Genomic DNA, 22,994 nt, shown 5'->3' on the forward strand with positions numbered 1-22,994 from the left:
TAAAATGTCTATCCACAAATGGAAGCCTCTACAAGGGCATTAGAAGCAAAATCTAGCAGGAGCTACAGAGTATAAAAGAGACAGGAGGCACCTTTAAAGCGGATGTGCCACTAAAAAACTATATTAACCACTTCCATACCAGGTACTTACGCAGCTTCCCGCCCAAGCCAATTTTCAGCTTTCAGCACTGTCGCACTTTGAATGGCAATTGCGCGGTCATGCTACACTGTACCCAAACAAAATTGGCGTCCTTTTTTCCCCACAAATAGAGCTTTCTTTTGGTGGTATTTGATCACCTCTGCGATTTTTTTTTTTTGCGCAACAACTAAAAAAAGGCTGAAAATTTGGAAAAAAAATTACGTTTTTATTTTTTTCTGTTAATTTTTTTGTAAATAAGTTTTCTCTTTCAATTACGGGCACTGATATGGCGGCACTAATGGGCACCGATGAGATGGCACTGATGGACATCGATGAGGTAGTACTGACGGGCACAGATGAGGTGGCACTGATTGGCGGCGCTGGTATGCGACACTGATGGGCACACATAGGCGGCACTGATGGGCACACATAGGCGGCACTGATGGGCACACGTAGGCGGCACTGATGGGCACACGTAGGCGGCACTGATGGGCACACATAGGCGGCACTGATGGGCACTCATGGGCGGCACTGGGCACTCATAGGCGGCACAGATGGGCACTCATGGGCGGCACAGATGGGCACTTATGGGTGGCACAGATGGGCACTGCTAGGTGGGCACTGGGCATGGATGGGCACTGTGGGGTGGCACTGATGGACACTGGGGTGGCGCTGATGGACATTGGGGTGGCGCTGATGGACACTGGGGTGGCGCTGATGGACACTGGGGTGGCAGCACTGATTGTTGCCAGTCAGTGCCCATTTGTGGGCACTGACTGGCATCTTTTTTCTTTATGGTTTTTTTTTTTTTTTTTTTTTTTTAGACTTTTTTTTTTTTGGCTTTTTTTTTTTTTTTGCCCACCCTGGTGCTCCAGGGTGGGCATCCCTGGTGGTCCAGTGTGGCGATCCGAGGGGGGGCTGCGCTGATAAACAATCAGCGCTAACCCCCCCTGTCAGGAGAGCCGCAGATCGGCTATCCTCTACTCGCGTCTGTCAGACGCGAGTGAGGAAGAGCCATCGGCGGCTCTTCCTGTTTACATCGTGATCAGCCGTGGTTGGACACGGCTGATCACGTGGTAAAGAGTCTCCGCCGGAGGCTCTTTACCGAGATCGGAGATGCAGGGTGTCAGACTGACACCCCGCATCACCGATCGCCGCGATGCGCGCCCCCACGGGCGCGCGCGGCATGAAATCCTGCAGGACGTTCTAGAACGTCCTGTCAGGATTTCATAACCACTTCCCGGACGTAAATCGGCCATAGGCCGGGCGGGAAGTGGTTAAAAGCAAGCAGCTACAAATACTGCAGCTGCTGACTTTTAATATAAGGACACTTACCTGTCCTGGAGTCCAGCGGTGATCGCAGCAGATGACGAGCCGATCGCTCGTCACCCTGCTGCTCCCCCCTCCATCCACGGTGAGGGAACCAGGAAGTGAAGCGCTCCGGCTTCACTGCCCGGTTCCCTACGGCGCATGCGCGAGTCGCGCTGCGCCCGCCGATTGGCTCCCGCTGTGTGCTGGGAGCCGAGTGTTCCCAGCATACAACGGGGGGGGCGACGGGAAGCGGAGGAAAAACCCGTCCTTTGCCCGTATCGTAGGGCCGGAAGTGGGTGCAGATACCTGTCTGTAGACAGGTATCTGCACCCCCCTCCCCCCTGAAAGGTGTCAAATGTGACACCGGAGGGGGGAGGGTTCCGATCAGCGGGACTCCACTTTAGAGTGGAGATCCGCTTTAATCATCAACCATGTGAGTTGCTAAATGTTGTACCTCCATTAAATGTAACCATATTGCTACAATTAGAGGCACCTCTCTTTGCGATTATACTCAGTTGTGACATGACGCTACTCTTATATCAAGACATCGCTTGTATATCAAGTCAAAATTTATAAAAAAAATTGCTTGTCTTGCAAAACGCTCTCAAACCAAGGTTTTACTGTAATATAAAATCAGATTTGCTCTCTCCCCCTTTCATTCTCACTTTTTGACCCTGGCTGATCACTTTTTTTCCTGGAGGATGATATACAGTATGCTTGAAATGCATGCAAGGCATTATTAGGAATGCTGACCACCACTGGAAAAATGTTGCCCAACATTTGAGTGTGGACCAACAAGAATCTGTGAAATTCCTCCTCTTGTAAATAGTCCACAGCAATAAATATATCTGACTATCCTGTAGTCAACCCTTATGCTGTAATATCTGGCAGCCAGACATCAGGTAAAGAAAATATCAAGTATTTTCCAGTCTAGTACAACTATTTAACAATGCTGTTTTTGATCACCTACATCCTGTTTCATATGAAACAATTTTGTAATACAAATTCCTGGAAATGTAACAACAGATACTGAAGGCACACTACACATACAATTGCTATTTACAAGTAAAAGATGTAAAAGTTCTCCATGGGACGCTATGTGATTGAATAAGTATTCCCTACTGTGTAAATTGCATATTAATGACAAGTCTGATAATTTTACACATTTGTCTTGATCGGCTCTATATAATGCATATGGCACCTGACAAATATTGTGTGCAGCTGCCTAGGAATGTTCTGAGAGGGAAAATGTATGTGTCTATTAAGCCAAATTTGTTGAATTTGTTAAACAATGTACATTCATGGACTAATATTGCATTCACTCATAACTATGCTGCATTTTACAATTGTCTAAGTTATGTGTTCTTCGGGAGCTGTATTCAGACAATGTCAAAGATTTTTCAGGCTGCACATTCCTCTGGCTATTGAAGCAGTCCATTATTGTACGAGTTAATTGACTGCCGGTGGAAATGGGCAAACTTTGACACTGCCCGGAAAGTGTTAAAGCTTTTCTTAGAATGGGTTGGCATTTCGGCACATTGGAAGTAATTAAACTTGCTGCAGATACATGCAAGCACCTCCAGGTGCCATTTACGATTCCAACCAGGGACACATACACTGGATTACCAAAAGTATTGGGACGCCTGCCTTTACACACACGTGAACTTTAATGGCATCCTAGTGTTAGTCCGTAGGGTTTAATATTGAGTTGGCCAACCCTTTGCAACTTTAACAGCTTCAACTCTTCTGGGAAGGTTGTCCACAAGGTTTAGGAATGTGTCTATGTAAATATTTGACCATTCTTTCAGAAGTGCATTTGAGTGGTCAGGCATTGATGTGGATGGGATGACTGGCTCGCAGTCTCTGTTCTAATTCATCCCAAAGGTTAAGGTCAGAAATCTGTGAATGCCAGTCAAGTTCCTCCACCCCAAACTCGCTCATCTATGTCTTTATGGACCTTGCTTTGTGCACTGGTCCAAATCATTTGGCGGAGGGGGGATTATGGTGTGGGGTTGTTTTTCAGGGGTTGAGCTTAGCCCCTTAGTTTCCGTGAAAGTGGTACTAAAGTCTCAGTTATTTAAAACAAAAAAAAACAAACATGTCATACTTACCTCCATTGTGCAGTGTGTATGACACAGGAGTGCGCTAGCAAGGTGATCCCCTCGGGAGAGAGCTTCCCAGAGGGGGTTAGAACATCCTCTTCTGGGGTCCCACGGCGGCTCTCGCAGCTCCTCCCCACAATAACTAACCCCCTCTGGGAAGCTCTCTCCCGAGGGGGTCACCTTGCGGGCGCGCTCCCATGTCATACACTCAGCATACATAGCCGCTGAGTGTATGACTCGGCCTGCGTGTAAAGGCAGGTGTCCCAATACTTTTGTCAAAATAGTGTATATAAAGCAATGAGAATAGGCTGTTGTTCTGAGGCCCCATACACACGAGAGAATTTATCCGCGGATAATGTTTCCACGGATAAATCCTCTCAAAGATTTCCGCAGATTTCTATGCGATGGAGTGTACTCACCATCGCATTGAAATCCGTGCGGAAATCCTCTGGCGATGACGTGTCGCGCCGTCGCCGCGATTATGACGCGGCGACGGGCGCGACGCTGTCATATAAGGAATTCCACGCATGCGTCTAATCATTACGATGCGTGCGGGGAATCCCTTTGGACGGATGGATCCGGTGAGTCTGTACAGACGAGCGGATCCATCCGTTGGGATGGATTCCAGCAGATGGATTTGTTCAGCATGTCAGCGAATATCCGATCTGCTGGATTCCATCCCAGGGGAGATATATCCGCGGATAAAGATCCGCTGGCGTGTACACACCATAGGATCTATCCGCTCAAACCCATTTGATGGGATTTATCTGCGGATAGATTCTATGGTGTGTATGGGGCCTGAGTCTGAGCTGTGTACCAGAAGAGCAGAGTTTGTCTTTTACTGAAGACTGAAGCTAAGCCTTTTAGGAAGAAAAGAATATGTCAGAAGGATTACTTTGATCTTTTTAAAAGTAATAAATACATTCAAATATAATACTGCATGTACTCCTCTGATGCTGAGGTTAATGTCATGAAATCTTTTTTTGGCTTTTTTTTTTACTTTTTTTTGTAAAAGAGGTAGTAGTGGTTAACCATATATAGCCTTGTACACAGCATGACAGCTTTGAAAACCACCCACACAATGCTGCTGTCATCTGTCCCTATCCCCCAGTGACCATACTTTTTATTTTTGTTGTGACAGTGGCACTGATGGGCACTGATGAGGCAGCACTGATGGACACTGATGAGGCAGCACTGAAGGGAATTTATGGGGTGGCACTGATGAGGAGGCACTAATATGCAGCACCAGGAGGCACTGATAGGTGGCACTGATGGGCACTGATGAGGCGGCACTGAAGGGCACCAATGGGGTGGCACATGAGGAGGCACTAATATGCAGCACTGATGGGCACTGATAGGTGACACTGGGCACTGATGAATCATGGACTGTGTTAGTAGTTTTTTATTTTTATTTTTACAATTTAATTTGCTACAATTTATATTTTTTTGTTATTTTATTTTTTTACAATACTTATTTTTTTTGAGGGGGGGGGGGTTAGACAGTGGTATCAGTGTTTTTTTTATTAATATTTTTACAATTTAAGCTTTAAGTATTTAATAATTACAATTCGTTCTTCTTTTTTTAGCAGCCCTGTTGGGGTGTGGCTTTGGTGAGATATAAGGGGTCTAAACAGACCCCTGACATCTCCCTTTTGAGACAGGGAAAGGGACTGAGGACACAGATTCCCCAGTCCCTTTCTCAGAAGCCAGCTGACTGCATTATAGATGAATAGACAGGAGAGAGAGGCTCCTGTTCATTTATAAACTCAGGCATCGTAAACACAATTTACGATGCTTAGTTATGAATGAATGAATGAATGAAAAACTTATAAAGCGCGGCGCATGCGAACTGAATCGCTTCTGGGCGCTAGTTGTTCGTGTCTCATGACATCAAAAGAGCAGAGTTTTGATCTGTCTTCTGAAAGTCAGGTGGTTTTCCTCCAACCGAATGCTGGTTGGTAAAGCGTTCCATAGTCTAGGACCCTGAAAAGCAAACCTTCTTTCTCCTTTGGACTTGTATTTGGTTTTTGGTACCCTGACCAGATTTTGGTCGGTGGATCGCAGAACGCGATTCGAATTGTGAGGTTCTATCTTGTCGCAAAGATATTGCGGAGCCTTCCCATGGAGTTATGAATGGACAGAGTCAGTGATCTCTGACTCTATGCATTCAGAAAAGGAAGGAGCCATTAAATGACATATATATCGTCTACTTCCTCCGCTCTCCATACTTACAGATCTGGGATAAGGGGGGGACCACAGGAGGACCCAGAGAGCTGGAGAAAGACTTGGGAAACTGGAGGAGCACACAGGGGACACAAGGGAGTAATCGGTGCAGTAGTGGGAGCAGTTATAAACACCAATCTCCCTGTAAAGCTTTCAATAAAGCAGCTGACAGCCACAGGAAAGACAGGAGGAGAAGCATCTGTCTATTGTTATTTTCTTAATATCTTCTACTCAGAATTTTTCTATTACACTTTGTGGGTCCCAGTGTTCTTTAGTTCCCTCTGCTTGGTCCCCCTACATTGCAGACTTCTCGTTAGTATCCAGTTGTGGACACTCTTTTTGTTGAATACTGATCCGGACATCCTCACACAAGCAAGTATTCGACAAAAGCGATTCATTCAGTCGCCGCTGAGAGGCACAGGGTGAAGGAGACAGGGCCAAGAGAGAAACGGAAACTAAGGAGTGGTCAGACCATGCAGTAGCTTTAATATTGGCTTTATAAATCTGGGGTACCAGAGAGCACGAGACAAAAACATAGTCGATGCATGAATGGGTGGAATGGGGAGCCAAGTAAAAAATATAATCCCAGGTCGAGGGGTTATGCTCACTCCAGCCATCTACTAGATTGTATAATATATATAATGCAACATTTTGGCTACACGGGTGTCCACTTTATGAAGCTGTTTAAGTAAAGCCTGAGTGGAGTTGAATTTATCCAATCTTAGGTCAAGGGCCAGATGTGAAACCTATTCTTGACTATGCTTTTGCCTTATTTGCACGCACCTTAGCCTGTCTAGCTTTCAGCTGCCACCAGTAAGGCCAGCACAAAGGTTGTGTTTTAGAAAATGTTGCTGAACAAGTTACCAACATGGCAAACCTACCATCATAACAGCCCATGTGGCTGCAATGAGGCCCGGACCATGGGGGGCCTGTTTGGGACCCCTGGGATGAGGAACAATGGACATCTTTTCAATTAAATGACACAGAGTGCTGTGACAATGCACCCGATTGCCACTCTCACGTGTAATTACAGAGCAGGCAATGGAAATCATCTACTACTTACTTGCTCTGCTTTGATAAATTATATCATCTAATGCAGAACCCAGCAGAGAAACTAGTAAATTACTGTACTTCCTCTGCCCACTCTGTGGAAAACAGGTGATTTATTACAGCATGTAATGAATCTTGCTGTATGCATTTTAATACAACGCAGGTCAACCAGGGGTCAAGTCCTGGGGAAAAAAGTGTGGGAACTCCCACCCAAGATCCACTCCCCCACCAAAAAAAAAAATTATACGCTCATATGTATAATTACTAAACCGCATTTTTTTTTTCGATCCACTGTACCTTAGTAATCCTTTATGTTACTGGCCGCTTCCTGTATATGGATTCATCAGGTAGTGTGCAAGTATTCCGTCACTTCCTCGATGCCGCAATGTCTCCTGGGAGCTTTTGTCATTGTTCCCAGGAGACATTGCGGAGGTCTTCCGCAAATTAACGCAGGATTTAGAAAGAACTTTAAGCAAGTGACTCGAGCTGGGCATCGCCGCTTAGTGAAGGATTGGCTCGGGCGGCTCGGCTGCTCTCGGCTGCTCTAGTCCTGCAAAGGGAACTGCGTTCCTGCTGTGAAAAAAGTGCAGGAACTCCGTTCCCACGCGTTCCCGCACGACTTGAGCCCTGAGGTCAACGCAGCATTGTAGTGTTAATAGGACACATAAAAAACAATTGTTTCTTATCAGTTTACGCATTGACCTGCATTTTACAAGTGTGATAAAATGCATATCAACACTCAGTCAATGTGCATAAAATGGATGAACATATATATATATATATATATATATATATATATATATATATACATTTTCCCTGCATTTTATCACAAGTCAGTGTGAATTCTGCCTAAGAGGAAAGATCCAGTTGGTCGGCTATTACCAGACAATGGAGAAACAAAGATCATGCATGGTCGTGAAGTAGGTCTGATTTCGTTGCACATGGTGTGCATTGGAAGATGCAGCAAGTCAGATAGAGCCCATCTAATTTCCTAGCTGGAACGCACCCAGCATTATCCAGCCCTCTTCTTTCCAGCTATGCTGCTACTGGCCTGCCCTTTTCATTCACTGGATTTACATTTTTTCATTCAAGAAGGCTCATTATCACATGTGGGGATTACCTAGGTGGTTCTGAATGTAAATTAAGTCTGTGTAAGAACTGCTCCTTCAGGCTAACATTTACAAAATAAAGCTGTTTGATATTTGCATAACTCCTTCCAAGAGCCAGTCCACTGCTTGCATCAGGGCTGTGGACTCTTGAGAGGAGTATTGAGGCAAGGTGCTGTAATATTTCCAGAAAGTTTCGTACAGCACCCTTCCACTAGCCGTGATCTGCCTGAATTTAATCGAGAGGTACATAGACTCAGTGACATCCTCATTGTGTCTAAAATAAGGTATGTAATACGAATGAAAGGTTTTATGTAAAAATGTCATTATCATGTTGATAATGACTGTAGTACTACTTCCGCCCCAATTGAAACCACCAGGGAATCGTGCACCAGGACGCCTCTACTAGGACTATCCCGTTCAGGGCCGATTACCCTTTTAATCAATCGCCTGCTATACATGCCGGGTTCCAGGCTATTAGGCAATATATGTGTAACCTTTTTTATTTTGTGGAATCAATCAATATTTTAAAAGGCATTGCGCAATGAGGCTCTTTCTCTTTTGATCCCCATTCATCCCTATGAGCAACATCTCTATCAATAAGACGTCATCCTAAAGATCTGAGTTTGGGGTATTCCCACATGCCTAATAGGCATTATGGTGAGTGCACATCTATGTGGGGCACCCAGTCTGAGCACAAGTCCATAGGAGTCTTTATTGAGCACTGGCACCATATGGGATCATCATATGTTATCATTTATGTTGCATATATGTATATTTGTCTACCAGTTTGTTATATATCCTAGTAGTTGATTTCTAGCGCATTTTTCTTTCTTTCAATACCCACATAGTATGTGTATTGTTTAAATATTGCTTGGTTTCATTTCTAATGGGAGTTTTCATCATATTTTATAATGTTAGTAAAAAATATGCACAGTGGGCCAGATTCACATAGAGATACAACGGTGTATCTCCTGATACACCGTCGTATCTCAGAGTTGCGTCGGTCGTATCTATGCGACTGATTCATAGAATCAGTTACGCATAGATATGCCTAAGATCCGACAGGTGTAACTGTGTTACACCGTCGGATCTTAACTGCAATTTTAAAATGGCCGCTGGGGGCGTTCTCGCTGATTTAAGTTGAGAATATGTAAATCAGCAAGATACGCCAATTCACGAATGTACGCAGGCCCGGCGCAGTCATTTTACGCCGTTTACATAAGGGTTTTCCCGGCGTATAGTTACCCCTGCTTCTATGAGGCGCAGTCAATGTTAAGTATGGCCGTCGTTCCCGAGACAAAATTTGAATTTTTTACATCGTTTGCGTAAGTCGATCGTGAATACGGATGGACGTAATTTACATAAATTTGTGACGTCATTTGGAGCAATGCACGCTGGGAAAATTTCCGCGGGGACGCGCCTGATTTGAATAGTACACTCCCCCTAGCCGCGGAATTTGAATTCCGCCGGGGGATTTACGATACGCCGCCGCAAGTTTTGAGGTAAGTGTTTTGTGAATTACCCACTTGCTTCAAAAACTTGCGGCGGCGGATCTTAAATCACATAGGTTACGCAGATCTAAAGATCCGCTAACCTATATGAATCTGGCCCAGTGTCTGTAAATTATCCCTGTTTTGTCAGTACACAAAATCCATTGGGGGATTTGCACTCCTGGTTGGAGGGACCAGGGAAGGTAAAACGTAAGCCAATTTAAACTTCAGCTTTAAGTAAAAATAATAATATGCTGGCATTTGATTTAAATAGAACTGTACTGTATTTGATTTTAATGTTATCTTCTGTAAATGAACCTCACTTTTAAAATAACGTTGTCAGTTTTTATTTCCTTGCATGTCATTGCAATTTCTGCAATAAACTAGTTTAAAAGTGCATCCAAGAATACTGCTACAGTGAACCATGACCACTCATTAGGTTATGGAAAAACTGAGTCAATATGTTTTTTCTTTCCATTATGACATTTAACATTGGAATTTCTTTTTTTATGACTATTTAATATAGAACACTGGGGGGGGGGGGTTTTATTTACTAAAGGCAAATCCATGTTGCACTACAAGTGCACTGATTTCTAGGTAGATAGAGCAGGCAGGCTAGTCAGTTAAAGTTACAGGGTCTGATTCAGAAAGACTTACGCCGGTGTATCTAATGATACGCCGCGTAAGTCCATGGATGCGCCGTCGTATCTATGCGCCGTATTCTTGTACTAAGATACACCTGAATTTTGGCTTCCTACGACCGACGTAAGTCTCCTACCTATCTTGGGTGCATATTTATGCTGGCCGCTAGGGGCGCCAACATTGATTTACGCGTCGAATATGTAAATGAGCGAGATACGCCGATTCACGAACGTACTTGCGCCCGTTGCATGAGTATATGCTGTTTACGTAAGGCGTACGTCCGGTGTGAAGATAAACCACCAAAAAGCTGGTCTAAGTCATTTAGGGTATGGACGTCGGAACTGCTGTCGGATTTTACATTGTTTACGTAAGTCGTACGTGAATGGGGCTGGGCGTAGGTTACGTTCACGTCGTTGCCATTGAGCCGTCGTATCTTAGGGCGTAAATTCGACGTGATTCTGAGCATGCGCTTCATTTACATGGGGTCACGATTCATTTTAATACAACACGCCCACTACCTGCCTACTTTGAATTAGGCGGGCTTACGCCGGCCCATTTACGCTACGCCGCCGTAACTTAGGGAGAAAGTGCTTTGTGAATACTGTACTTGCCTTTCTATGTTACGTCGTTGTAGCGCATATGATCTGCGCTATGCCCACTTAAACATATGCCGCTCTACCTGAATCTGGCCCACAGTGTGTAAAGGATATATATGCATCCCAGGTGTTGTACATATATTTATACACTGTATAGTTTAGCTAGATCAGCTATTCCTAATTTACTGGCAGTCAGGTGATTGTGCTAGCTGCAGTATTCTCACGTGGTGTATTGCCTGTGTCCTCTGCAGTGTGCACCATAAAGCTACGTGGTGTGTACTGCCTGTGTCCTCTGTAGTTTGCACCTAAAGCTACTTGGTGTGTACTGCCCGTGTCCTCTGCAGTTTGCACCTAAAGCTACGTAGTGTGTACTGCCCGTGTCCTCTGCAGTGTGTACCATAAAGCTATGTGGTGTGTACTGCCTTTGTCCTCTGCAGTTTGCACCTAAAGCTACTTGGTGTGTACTGCCCGTGTCCTCTGTAGTTTGCACCTAAAGCTACTTGGTGTGTACTGCCTGTGTCCTCTGCAGTTTGCACCTAAAGCTACGTAGTGTGTACTGCCCGTGTCCTCTGCAGTGTGCACCATAAAGCTACGTGGTGCGTACTGCCTTTGTCCTCTGCAGTTTGCACCTTAAGCTACTTGGTGTGTACTGCCCGTGTCCTCTGCAGTTTGCACCTAAAGCTACGTAGTATGTGTACTGCCTTTGTCCTCTGCAGTTTGCACCTAAAGCTACTTGGTGTGTACTGCCCGTGTCCTCTGTAGTTTGCACCTAAAGCTACTTGGTGTGTACTGCACGTGTCCTCTGCAGTTTGCACCTAAAGCTACGTAGTGTGTGCATTGCCTTTGTCCTCTACAGTTTGCACCTAAAGCTACTTGGTGTGTACTGCCTGTGTCCCCTGTAGTTTGCACCTAAAGCTACTTGGTGTGTACTGCCCGTGTCCTCTGCATTTTGCACCTAAAGCTACGTAGTGTGTACTGCCTGTGTCCTCTGCAGTGTGCACCATAAAGCTACGTGGTGTGTACTGCCTTTGTCCTCTGCAGTTTGCACCTAAAGCTACTTGGTGTGTACTGCCCGTGTCCTCTGCAGTTTGCACCTAAAGCTACGAGGTGTGTGTACTGCCTTTGTCCTCTGCAGGCCATTAGTATGTCTGGAAGGACAACAAGGAGAGGCAGAGAGTCACGAGGGCAAGCAGGCTCTGCGTCTAGAGGCAACAGTGCTGGTCGTGGACACGGTGCATCCTCATCAGCACGTAGCCGTTGGACACGCCTGTCCTTGTTTTCAGCAGCCGGCTGTGTTGAGCCGCAACATGCCGAAGACTTGGTAGAGTGGATGACCTAGCCGTCCTCATCCTCCTCATCCTCTCTAACCCAGGCTCAGGGTACTTTGTCTGGCAAAGCAGCTGCCAAGGCATCCTCTTCTCTCTGCTCAATGGCATCAGTCACTCCTTCCCTAGCCCCACTATGTCCTCCTGAGGAGTCCCCCGAACTGTTTTACCACAGTGTTGGGTACATGCTGCATGAGGATGCACAGCGTTTTGAAGGCTCCGATGATGGTACACAGCTAGAGGAAGGCAGTAACATGAGCCCAGAGAGAGGGGGTGCCCAAGAAGGACAGCAATCTGGCAGTCATGTTCCCCCAGCTGCAGCATACTGCCAGGTTTTCTGCAGTGATGAGGAGGGAGGGGATGATGAGGTCACTGACTCTACGTGGGTGCCTGATAGGAGAGAGGAGGAGGAGGAGGAGGAGGAAGCACAGGCACATCTCCAATGAGGCAGGATGCCCTCCAGGGGCCAGCTTAAGGGCAGCACGCCGACTGCATCACAACGCAGAGCTACGCATATGCAGGGCATTGCTGTGTCTCAGCGTTATTCCAAAAGTTCTTTGTTGTGGGCCTTTTTTGAGACAAGTGCATCAGATCGCACCGCTGCTATTTGCAACATATGTCTCAAGCGTATCTCGCGTGGCCAAAAAATCACCCGCTTGGGCACCACATGCTTGACCAGACATATGTCCACCTGCCATGCAGTTCATTGGCAAGCGTACCTCAAAGACCCACACCAAAGAACAAAGCAGACCTCCCCTTGCCCCTCATCAGCTGGGATCTCCAACCCCACTATACCCTCAGTCCTTTCTGAAGCCTGCACTGATAGGTCTGAAGGTGTAGAATTAGGTGTGTCACAGCCTAGTACATCTACTATCGGTACACCGAAGGCAGATTGTACCAGGCAAATTTCCCTGCCCCAGCTGCTGCAGCGCCGAAAGAAGTTCTCTCCCAGCCATCCACATGGCCAGCGGTTGAATGCTAGCTTAGCTAAATTGCTAGCACTTCAACTGCTGCCTTTTCAGTTGGTAGATTTTGCCCCCTTCCGTGAGTTTGTGGAATGTGCAGTACCTCAGTGGCAAGTTCCCAAACGACACTTTTTTTCTCACGGAAGGCGATTCTGGCTCTCCACCGCCATGTGGAAGGCAATGTCCATGCCTCGCTGGAAAGGGCGGTCAGTGGTAAGGTGCATATTACCGCTGACTGATGGTCCAGCAGGCATGGACAGGGACATTACCTATCTTTCACGGCACATTGGGTGACTCTGCTGGCAGCTGGGAAGGACGCAGGACAAGGTACAGTAGTGTTGGAGGTTGTTCCACCACCACGCCCCCAAAATGCTACTACTGGTTGTGACACACCTCTCTCCTCCACCCCCTCCTCTACTTCTTCCTCTGTGGCCTCTTTCTGTGCTGATGTGTCCTCAGAACCAGCGGTGCTCCGTAGGCGTTCAAGGGGCTACGCAGGTACGCAGGCAAAGAGATGCCATGCGGTGCTTGAGCTGGTGTGCTTGGGGGACAGGAGCCACACTGCAGGGGCAGGCTCAGAGGTGGTTGACGCCATGCCAGCTTAAGCCAGGAATGGCAGTTTGCGACAATGGCACCAACCTCCTCTCCGCCCTGCGACAGGGACAACTGACCCATGTGCCCTGTTTTGCTCATGTCCTTAATTTGGTGGTGCAGCGGTTCTTGGGCAGGTACCCGGGCTTACAGGATGTCCTGAAGCAGAAAGTCTGTGTGCATTTCCGACAGTCATATAATGCCAGTGCTCGGCTGGCAGACCTCCAAAGAGAATAGAACCTGCCCTAGAACCGCCTAATCTGTGACATGCCCACCAGGTGGAACTCTATGTTGGCCATGCTGCAGCGGCTGCACACGCAGCAGAGGGCCATCAATGAGTATCTGTGCCAATATGGCTGCAGAACTGGGTCAGGGGAGCTCGGTTTTTTTTCCCCACGCCATTGGGCCATGATCAGGGATGCATGCACTGTCCTGTCACTATTTGAGGAGGCCACGAGGATGGTGAGCAGTGACAGTGCATGCATCAGTGAGATTGTCCCTCTTATTCACATGTTGGAGCACACGCTGCGTGGAATAATGGACAGGGCCCTTGAGGCAGAACATAGGGGGGAAGTGGAGGACTTCCTTACCTCTCAAGGCCCCCTTTATCCAGACAGTGTTCCTGCTTGCCCGCCTATTACACAGGAAGAGGAGGAGGAGGATTGTGTCAGCATGGAGGTGGAGCCTAGCACTCAGCATCATCAGAAGTCTTCAAAGGATCAATTACAGTCCCAAGGAACCCATGGACTTGTACGTGGCTGGGATGAGATGGCTGCGGATCCTGTCGTCCTCAGTGACCCAGAGGACTCTGCACTGAATGCCTCAGCAAACCTATGTTGTATGGCCTCCCTGATGCTGCAAAGCCTGCGGAAGGATCCTCGTATTCGTGCTATCAAGGAGAGGGATCATTACTGGCTGGCAACTCTCCTTGATCCACGTTACAAGAATAAGGTTGCAGAACTTATCTTGCCGGCGCAGAGGGAGCAGAAGATGAAACATCTTCGGGAGGCCTTGCAGAAAGGTCTGTGCAACGCGTTCCCAGAAACTGGGGGGTTACAAAATCCAGGTCCTGGACAACGTGTTGTTGAGGCTTCGGTCAGTCACAGAAGGAGCGGTGGAGAAGGTGGCCGTCTGACCGATGCGTTTAGACAATTTTTTAGTCTGCAGCCCCAAGGTATGACCGGTTCCAGCAACCATCGCCAGCGTCTGTTTTACATGGTGCGGGAATACCTAGGGACAAGATCAGACTTGGACACCTTTCCCACCGAAAATCCTCTGGCTTACTGGGTCTTGAGGCTGGATCACTGGCCAGACCTTGCACAGTACGCAATTGAGCTACTGGCTTGTCCTGCATCCAGAGTTCTTTCAGAACGCACATTCAGTGCTGCTGGAGGCTTTGTAACTGATCACAGGGTGCGCCTCTCCACCGACTCGGTCGATCGACTGATCTTCATAAAAATGAATCAGGCTTGGATCACCACCAGCTACCAAGCACCTGATGCTGATGTAATTTTTTTTTAAATGTCAGATCCCTTCAAGACTGCCTATACTGATGCTGAGTGACTATCCTGTTATGCTGAGTGACTATCCTTTTCCTCCTCAATGATCATGCTGATACCTTGTAAGAACATTTTTGGTTCTGGGCAGCGCCACCAGTGGCTAAGGCACAATTTTTATGCCCATGTTTAACAGGGGCGTGTAATTACAACTTTTGATGCAATACTTAGCAGCGGGCTCATTCTTGTGCTCCAACTAGAGTATCTGTGAGGGGTTGCAGTGTTGTGGCACCAGCACCAGTGCCTAAGACCCCATTTTTCTGCCCCTATTTAATAGGGGCGTGTAATTACAATTTTTGATGCAATACTTTGCAGTGGGCTCATTCCTGCGCTACAACTAGAGTATCTATGAGGGGGTGCAGTGTTGTGGCACCAGCACCAGTGCCTAAGACCCAATTTTTCGGCCCCTGTTTAACAGGGGCGTGTAGTTACAATTTTTGATGCAATACTTTGCAGTGGGCTCATTCCTGCGCTCCAACTAGAGTATCTGTGAGGGGTTGCAGTGTTGTGGCACCAGCACCAGTGCCTAAGACCCAATTTTTCTGCCCCTGTTTAACAGGGGCGTGTAATTAAAATTTCTGATGCAATACTTTGCAGCGGGCTCATTCCTGTGCTCCAACTAGAGTATCTGTGAGGGGTTGCAGTGTTGTGGCACCAGCACCACCACCACCAACAACAAAGGCCCAATTTTTCAGCCCCTGTTCAACAGGGGCATGTAATTACAATTCTTGATCTAATATTTCACAGCAGGGCCCATTCCTGTGCCCACCAAGAGTAACTGTGAGGGCTTACAGAGTTGTGGCACCAGCGCCAGCACCAAAGGCCCAATTTTTCTACCACTGTTCAACAATGGCATGTAATTAGAGTTCTTGATATAATAGTTCACACAGCAGGGCATTCCAGCGCCCACCAAGACTAACTGTGAGGGCTTACAGTGTTGTGGCACCACCAACACCTAGGGCCCAATTTTTTGCAGAGTATATACGGCAGGCAGGCCCCTACTTTCAAACATCCAACTTACAAACGACTCCTACTTGCAAACGGAAGGAGACAACAGGAAGTGAGAGGAAATCTACCCCTAGGAAGGGAAATTCTCTTCTGTAAGAGGTGTCTCCTGTCCACTGATGCTTTATCACCAATCCTTGTTTCACTACAAAACCCACATTTTCAAAACATCATTTGTCATTGGGACAGAAAGTGAATTGCAATCTTCTGAACAGATGCACACAGACAGCAAAACAAATGTTTACAGGGGTGATAACCCTTCTCTATGTTTTCAGAAAAGCTTAAAAATAGATTTTATGGCTGGAGCTACACTTTAAAAAAGTACCAGTTCAAAATTACAAACAGATTCTATTTAACAACAAACCTACAGTACATGTCTTGTTTGCACAGCCATAGTGCTGTTCAAAGCATATAGGGTCAAAGGGGCTTGTAATGACTTGGGGGGAGTGGGGGGAAACCCATGCTATATTTCTCAATGATTTTCATCCATATTGCAGGGACCAGACATTACATTAAAGCTGCAAGCAGTTTTAAATGACTTTTTTCTTATAGTAACCTAATTTTGTGCAGGGACAATTCTAAACACGTGCCACCTCACAGGCATACTATAGACACCCAGCAGGTACAATATTTAAAGGAATTTTTCATTTTTTTTTCACTTTAAACATCATTAAAATCACTGCTCCAGAAAAAACGACGTTTTTAAAACTTTTTTTTTCCATTGATACATGTTCCCTGGGGCAAGACCCGGGTTCTCAAACCCGTTTCCCAACAATAACTTGCATATTAGGCTTTAAAATTAGCACTTTTGAATTCGAACGTTCGAGTCCCATTGACGTCAATGGGGTTCTAAATGTTCGCGCGAACGTTCGGTGCATTCGAAGGTGCGAACTGAACGGGGGGGGGGGGGTGTTCGGCTCATCCCTAATCTTGAATAATCTGGCATGGTTTTCATGAGATGTGTATGTATTTAATGTACTGGAAGGAGCATTTAAATTAAATAGCTGTCTGAATAGGTCATCAAGAGATTGTCACTTGTTTTTCCCTAAAGACCCTCATTTTCTATAATACTATAATTCAGAGTTACAAAATTGGTCATAACTCTAAATCCAAAATGTAAAAAAATATATTAACTGGTACCATGCAGTACTTAAGAAAAGGCTTTTAATGATTGCTGCGAAAAGATCTGTTCTGTGTCTCTTTTATGCATACCAAAACTGACTCACAAAGTAAAAAAAAAAAGAAAAAGGCAATTAGCTAAACAAAAAACACAGGGAACTATGAGCTGTGTATACCATCTGTATATTTTATTTCCAAATATGCAAAATAATAGTAAAAGTAATGGAAATTCTATGAAACTGAAAACAGACATCAAAAGAAAGAAGGGATCAGTTTGTGCTGGAAGAATGTACAGTCACACATCATACATTAGCTGCCTTACAATGAAGGTATCCTCAATTCCTTATTATTTACTGGATGACATTTAAATCAGAACTAAAGTCTTTGAACAAAAAATTGTTAGCAGATAGGCTTTTATGATGGAGCAAACTTTGTGTGTTTCTTCTGAAATAAAACTGCCTCGCAGCAATTTTTTCCTGAGTGTACACTGAGCCACGCAAGCACAGATCAGCATATATTCTCAGCGTGACATGGGTGCCAAGATGAGACAACTCTTCTATGCACACAAGGCAGGCCAATCAGGAAGTCTAAAGGTTTCTTAAGATAGCTGAGTAAAGACATCAGTTGTAAGAGAGAGAGATCCCAGACATCACATTGTGGAAGAGAAAAGGTAGAAAAGGAAGCACCACCTAAGTGCAGTATTAAAACAGTTCCTTTAATGGCAGAGTATGCAAATCACACTAACAAAAAAATAAAAGATAAAAAGGTTCATCTGTGAAGTCTTGGAGTCCTCTGTCCTGGATCTGTAGGATGCAGAGATGTGAAATTGCAGAGTGTTCTGGCTCCATCTGAATCCTGTCCTGTGGCTGTCAGGAGGAGGCTTGGTGCGGCATGGAGTGCACGTGACGTCACAGGTCACGTGATTACTTCTGGGAACACTTCCAGGGGAGAGTTACCATAGAGGGCAAGGGGCTGATTGGGCTACGCGCTCAGAGCCACTGCTCCTTAGAAGGAGCCTGGAGGCAAATAGAAGGAGCAGTAGCTCAGAGTGCATAGCCCAATCCATATACATAAACTAAATTAAAGACTGTCCACCCGTGCAAACTTCTTAAAATCGATTGGTGAATAAAGGCTCATCAAACTCTGGTGACAAAGGCTAAAGTGAAGTCCTCCACCAATGGAGAGAATCACGGCTTACCAGAAAACCGTGATCCCCCACGACAGAGGATCAGCAAAAGCATGTAATTAACACAGCCTGTATTCCAAGCGCCTCAAACCTGCTTCACCGCTGATCAGCTCCCTCTTATGGACATTTCAGACTCAAAGGCAAATAGCGTGGCATGTAAAAAGATATGAAGGCTCCTATAGTGTAAAACCTGTCAAATGTCTCCCCTCTGTCTGTTATGAGACCTGTATGTATATAATTAATTAAAACCATCCAAACTGTTGTAGCGCCCTGCTCCCAATGACTGGGGCGCTATTATAAATTTAGGGGGCGTCTGAGCCCATAATGGGTTCAGACTTTGTTGAATTTCTGTGAAATTGGCCTGTGTTCTGACTAATGGTTATGCTTGGTAGGATTTTCCTCTGTTGCCTGTAGGTGGCGTTACCACCTCACGCCCATGTTGGAACTCAAGCGAACCATGGTGTGTTAAGTGACCCTTAGGGAAAGGGAGTTAAAATGTTTAAATGATCAGTATCCTCTCAGGAAATCAAGGGTGCCAGCAATACACAAGGCAACTAAAACAAAAATTAAGGCATGTGCATCTACACAATTAATCTTCGGTACATAAACTCACAGTGGTGCATAACATCAAACAGGGCTCAAAATTTCAAGTCCTGAGCTACTAGCCAGGCCTTAAGAGTTACTCGCCACCAGTTGCCCCACCCAACCCTCTACCCTGCCCCGCCCATAATTACACCCCTAATTACGCCCTCATAAATGATCTCATAAAATGACACTGTTAAATGTTTTATGCAGAAATAAGTTACAAAAATAAATATTAACAAAGTACAGCCTGATCAGTGCCCATCAATGCAGCCTATCAGTGCCCATCGCTGCAGCATCTCAGTGTAGCTTATCAGTGCAACCTCACCAGTGCTCATCAATGTAGCCTCACCAGTGCCCATCAATGCAGCCTCACCAGTGCCCATCACTGCGGCCCGATCAGTGCCCACCAGTGCAGCCCAATAAGTGCCCACCAGTGCAGCCTAATCGGTGCCCACCAGTGCAGCCTAATCGGTGCCCACCAGTGCAGCCTAATCAGTGCCCACCAGTGCAGCCCGATCAGTGCCAATCAGTGCAGCCCGATCAGTGCCAATCAGTGCAGCCCGATCAGTGCCCATCAGTGCAGCCCGAGCAGTGCCCAACAATGCAGCCCCAATGCAATGCAGTGAAATTGGAGGTATGATAGATTGGCGGGTGGGTGTGTGGTGGAATTGAAGGCATAAGTATGATTCAGACCTATGCCCCCAATTCCACCCCCACCCAATCCAATCTCAATCCCCCCCTTCCTTTCCTCCCAGCACACATCTTGTTCAATCCCCCTTTCAATGTCTCCAACCCCCTCAAGCGCATGTGCTGCTTCCAATCACAGCACACTGTCATAGTTACCATTCTTCTTTCTCCTGCAGCGGGGGGGGGGGGGCAGGCATCGGTGCACACTGAGAACTAGCTTGAGGCATGCAGCATGACGGAGGTGGAGAGGGGTGGTCCCAGGTGGCTGACTGTTTCCAGGGGGTGGGATGTGTGGCAGGGAGTGGGGCGGTCCCTGGCGGCTCACTACTGTATTCTAAATGTAATGCCCGTGATGCGAGTGCAGGGGGGTGGGATGTGCAGCAAGGAGGTAGGAAGAGGGGTGGTCCATAGGCGGCTTACTTTTCCTATTGTAATGCCCGCACTGCGAGTGCAGGGGGCTAGATGCGAGTGCAGGGGGGGTTGAAATGTGTAGCAAGAAGGGAGGGAGAGAGGCGGTCCCCGGCGGCTGACGACTTCTGTATCCTTGTAATGTCCACGCTGCGAAGGGGGTGGGGTGTGTGCACTGGCACGGAGAGAGAGAGAGGGGCGGTCCCCGGCGCTAACTATTCCTACCTACAATTGTAATGCCCGCGCTGCGAGCCTGTGCTCGGCGGGGAATCGGCTTTACATTCCCGGGACAGCGCAGCCCTGGAACATACTCGCACACCTTAAAATTCCACTCGCAAAATGCTCGCAGGCGAGTGGAATTTTTGAGGGCTGACATCAAATCCAAAGTGAAAAAATGCAAAAATGCTTGGTGAATAAAATTAACAACTAGCGCTGCTAGACCGCAGGGCTAGGAAACAACACACATAAGTGATTCCTATAAACTATATGTGAGATAAACGTCTGTGTTCATGCATGAACAGCGAACCAAACACTGTTGAAACGCATATGCTAAAGTGCTGGTGCCGGTGCTAGGTGTTCAACATATAGTGCTTCAAGAGGAGAGGTTCCAATTTCCTTTAAAGGTAGTGCAGATGTCCCCTTACCTTACTGCTGTAAGGCAACAGCATAAAGGAAATCTATATGGACGAGTACAGCAGCGAAATTCAAACCGTTAGGGGCGGCAATGACCCTCACACAGGAAGATGAAATGAGAGCACCAATAGTGTAATAAATTAAAAACGAGCAATTTCTACAGACTTTCTTCCCCTGACAACGAACTTAGAGGTAATGTGCAAAACCTGAACCACAAACCAGCAGCTCCTACAGGGGTACTGCTACACGTGGGGGCTCGTCTGGGATTTTTGCCGTTGTCTCTGACAACTGGATTAATGTGTTTTTGCTTTATTGAAAGTCTGCAATCAAGAAAGTCTTGGACCGTGCTTCAAAAGAGAGGAGAAGGGGTTAAGGGGTACAGATCCCTTTGCCACCTGCGTAGGCCGTGAGCGAAGCCAGAAAAGAGAAAAGCCTGCGAGCTACGTGCCAAAAGAGCAACAAGGGGAGGAGTTCCCGCCAACTAAGTGAAACACGTGAGAGTGCTTGGCGCCAAAGACCAGAAGTTGCCAGATCGAGCGAGGAGATCGAGCAGCATGTCTTCTTTTTCTTGGGCACCAGCCATATCGGGGGCCCAGAATGTTTTCCATGCCCAATGCTGTGGGTATGACGGAACCGGACCTTGTGAGCGGTGATGTACCCGGGAAGTCCATGCCAGGAACCGGTAAGGAGACTGGGGAGAAAGTCACTGCCCGTTCCTATCTACCTGTGTAAGAGTGGGAGGAAAATGTGTCAGAAGTGTCCGATATGTCTGTCGCAATGTCAATCCCCAATAAATCTATCCCCTATTTTGTAGACAGCCTGATTTCAACGCTTACAAGCGCTCTAGGTGCAATCAACACAGATCTTGTTCTAGACACCAAATTGAATGGCCACCGTTGCTGCCTACATAAGATCTACAAGAGAACTTATAAAAAACTGCATACAAGGGGAAAATCGTAATAAACCCAGGCAGCGCTTAAATAGTTATATAAAAAGATACAACACATAAAATCGAATAATAAAACATATATATAAAATACTGTTCTTAACAACACATATATATATTCTATTCAGTGAAAGTCCATCTTAAAGGCGTTGTAAAGGAAAATGTTTTTTCACCTTAATCCAATCTATGCATTAAGGTGAAAAAACATCTGATGTTGTCGCCCCCCGAGCCCCGTTATACTTACCTGACCCCTCAAAAGTCCCGCGCGGTCCCGATATTCTCTTCGCCGCTCAGCCTGGCCGCTGACTGGCTAGCGCAGATGGATTGAGAGCAGTGCAGCCATTGGCTGGCGCTGCTGTCAATCACATCCAGTGATGCGGCGTGCCGAAGGGCGGGGCCGAGTGATACAGTGAGCTCTCGCATGACTGTGGTGACTAATTGCGGGGAGGACCAGAGACAGCCACCGAGGGACCCCAGAAGACATGGATCGGGGGCACTCTGTGCAAAACAAACTGCACAGTGGAGGTAAGTATGACATGTTTGTTATTTAAAAAAAAAAAAAAAGTTCCTTTACAAACCCTTTAAGGAGTCCATGCATAAACATATAGTGATGAGAAATGAATAGCAGCAACCACAGATCCTTTAAATTCAATTCTTATCCTGCTGATAACAGAGAGTATCACCTCCACACGTGCACCAAAACAAACAAGGGGGGGGGTGTGGATAGAACCCCCTCTTGGGTCACCTCTTACCGAACAAACACTTGTATTACAGCGTATAGATCAGTAATGGATAGCGATCTCCTCCAATCTTTCCATTAACTGCTTAGATCCAATCACTATAATCACTCAGTGATATTAACAAGGGAAAAGAAAGACAAACATGGGGTACTCCTGTTTCCACAAATTTGAATGTATAAAATCACTTCCTGGTTGTGCACTCACATAGATAGGACAAATCACAGCATTATTCATCAGCAGTACCAGATACAGCAGCGTCTCCTACCCCTCGCTGAGCCCAGCACTTCGGGGGTTCCTGCCGTAGTTCCTAGTCACTGGCATCACTACACATGTCGTTAGGCTCCACCCTGACTAGTTTCGTCATTCAACATCATCTGAGGGTATTTTGTAGACGCTATAACTTTTGCGCAAACCAATCAATATACGCTTATTGTGATTTTTTTTACCAAAAATATGTAGAAGAATACGTATCGGCCTAAACTGTGGAAAAATGTGTTTTTTTTATAGATTTTTTGCGGATATTTATTATAGCAAAAAGTAAAAAAGATTGAATTTTTTTCAAAATTGTCACTCTATTTTTGTTTATA

This window comes from Rana temporaria, chromosome 4, assembly GCF_905171775.1.
Source record: "Rana temporaria chromosome 4, aRanTem1.1, whole genome shotgun sequence".
NCBI lineage: Eukaryota > Metazoa > Chordata > Amphibia > Anura > Ranidae > Rana > Rana temporaria.